Raw genomic sequence first — 2,486 nt, 5'->3', positions numbered from 1 at the left:
AACCCTGGACCACCAAAGTGGAGGCCACAAACTTAACCACTCCGTCATGGGCTGGTCCCTTTACAAAGATGCTTTATATAGTTTTTCCAGTTTTTCTAATTGTCATCTGCAGAAGAGTTAGTCCAAATTACTTCATTCATTCTTCCTGGAAGCAGAAGTTAAATATTGATCTCTACTACACTTTCCCTAGAATCCCATAGAGGGAACCAAATTGTCAGAGCTGTTCTTCAGCTACTCAGAAGAGTGGGGATTTTTGCCGGGCTGCCCGGGCACTTTTGGAATCAGAGAGTGCCGAGGTTGACCTCAGATAGTTCCTGCAGGTGACAGAGCAGATGCACCATGGACAGATCCAATCAGACCTCCCCTATGGTGGGGTTCATTCTCCTGGGCCTCCCAGCCCACGCAAAGCTGGAGAAAATTTTCTTTGTGCTCATCTTGCTGATGTATCTGGTGATCCTGCTGGGCAGCAAGGTCTTCATCCTGGTGACCACCCTTGACTCCCGCCTGCACACACCCACGTACTTCTTTCTGGGGAACCTCTCTTTCCTAGACATCTGCTACATAACCTCCTCTGTCCCCCTCATACTCAAAAACTTCCTGATCCCCCAGAAAAACCATCTCCTTAGGCTGTGCTGTGCAGATGTTTCTCTTCTTTGCCATGGGAGCCACAGAGTGTGTATTCCTGAGCGTGATGGCATTTGGCTGCTGCCTGGCCATTTGCAACCCCCTTAGATACTGTGGTTGTGAGCAAGGCTGCCTACATGCCATGGCTTCCAGATCCTTGGCAGCTGGTATCACCAACTCTATAGTTCAGACATCCCAGGCCATGAGGCTGCCCTTCTGTGGGGACAACATCATCAACCACTTCATCTGTGAGATCCTGGCTGTCCTGAAATTGGCCTGTGCTGTCGTCTCCATCAATGTGATGAGCATGGTTATGGACAACATGATCTTCCTTGCAATCCCAGTCCTTTTCATTTTGTCTCCTATGTGTTCATCATTGCTACCATCCTGAGGATCCCCTCAGCTGAGGGGAAGAAAAAGGCCTTCTCCACCTGCTCTGCCCACCTCAAAGTGTGGTCATCTTCTATGGGATCATCCTCTTCATGTATGGGAAGCTTAAGCCCAAGGCCCCACTGGGGGCAGACAAACAGGACATTTTAGACAAGCTCATTTCCCTGTTCTCTGGAGTGGTGACCCCTATGCTCAACTCCATCATCTACAGCCTGAGGAGCAAGGATGTGAAAGCTGCTGTGAAGAAGCTGGTAAGTCAGAAACACCTAACTGAGCAACTATCACAGATTCCAAGACTGCCAGAATGCAAGACCTCTGAACGCCTTGTTGTATCCATGGGGAAATAGTAACCCAGGGAAGTCCTCGGGCTGTCAGGGGGAAGAGCCTATTTATTCCAGCACTGTTGATTAGTTTGTTGGCTTCAAACAGAACTACACTGTATCATATCATAGCTGTATTTTGCTGCCAAAATCCAGAATCCTCTGATTCCGGAATTTGATGGCTATCCATAAAGAGTTATAGATGTTGTCAAAAGAGACAAACAAACCAACAAAAATGTTAGTGGCCCTGAGGCCTTAGAGTATCTTGTTTTTGCCTGTGTAGAATTGCTGCTTGCTCTGTTATGCTTTGGTCTCATCCCAGAGATGTTTGCTCTACCTGATGTAGGGATAAATTGGAAAATGTCATCTGCTTCAACACACAATAGTGACCGTTAGCACCGTGGCAGGACTTCCGCTCAAATCTTAGCACTAGAAATAGTGGGACTTATCTTGAGCAGCTTCTCTCTTTCGATCTAACGGACACTAAGAATCTCTCATCATTTATCGCATTCTCCTCTTTATTGTCACTGCAGGGAAGCACAGAGGCAAACATCCCAGGCCACTACAGTAGTCATAGAGTGCTGCATGGCTGGGTGCCTGCAGCTCTCAAGCTTTTGTCCATGCAACCTACCTGGCAGATGGATATCAGTTACACCCAGCACACACTCCAGGAATATGCCACATGGTGGTGAAACCCCAAAAAGATTGTGAGTAAGCAAATGCAAAAGTTATTCTCAAGCCCAGAACTAACAAGAGACAGAGGTAACAGATACTCTCTCCCACCTGTGGCTCAGGCAAGATTGGACACAGGGCCGGGGTAGCTCCCAGAGCTCTAAGTCTGTGACTTTCTCCTACACTCAGGGGATGTTTTGAAACAGGAGTGAGACTTACTGTATTACAGCGATGACTTTTAATCCACTTTGTATTTATAAAAGTCAATTGTTATCAGACTTTGGTCCTTTAACAGGGTTAGTCTGTGCAGAGTGTTTTCTCTCCTCCCTCTCCCTTCCTCACTCCCACATTAGATCAGCTCCCTCCCTGACTGGTTGATAGTTGCCTCTGAAGTTGTATTCGTTTTCTATTGCTACCTAACAAATCACCACAATTCAGCCACTTAAAACAATGCCCATTTATTAGCCCACAATTCTCTAG

General features: G+C 46.9%; 1 pseudogene; it reads left to right on the top strand.

Moving 5' to 3' along the window:
- The first annotated feature begins 339 nt into the window (after window positions 1–339).
- LOC124246602 (olfactory receptor 13C7-like) lies at window positions 340–1,361 on the top strand (annotated as a pseudogene).
- The last annotated feature ends 1,125 nt before the right edge of the window (window positions 1,362–2,486 follow it).

This window comes from Equus quagga, chromosome 1, assembly GCF_021613505.1.
Source record: "Equus quagga isolate Etosha38 chromosome 1, UCLA_HA_Equagga_1.0, whole genome shotgun sequence".
NCBI lineage: Eukaryota > Metazoa > Chordata > Mammalia > Perissodactyla > Equidae > Equus > Equus quagga.
The sequence above is the reverse complement of the archived record's forward strand: the minus strand, read 5'-3'. Positions and strand labels throughout refer to the sequence as shown.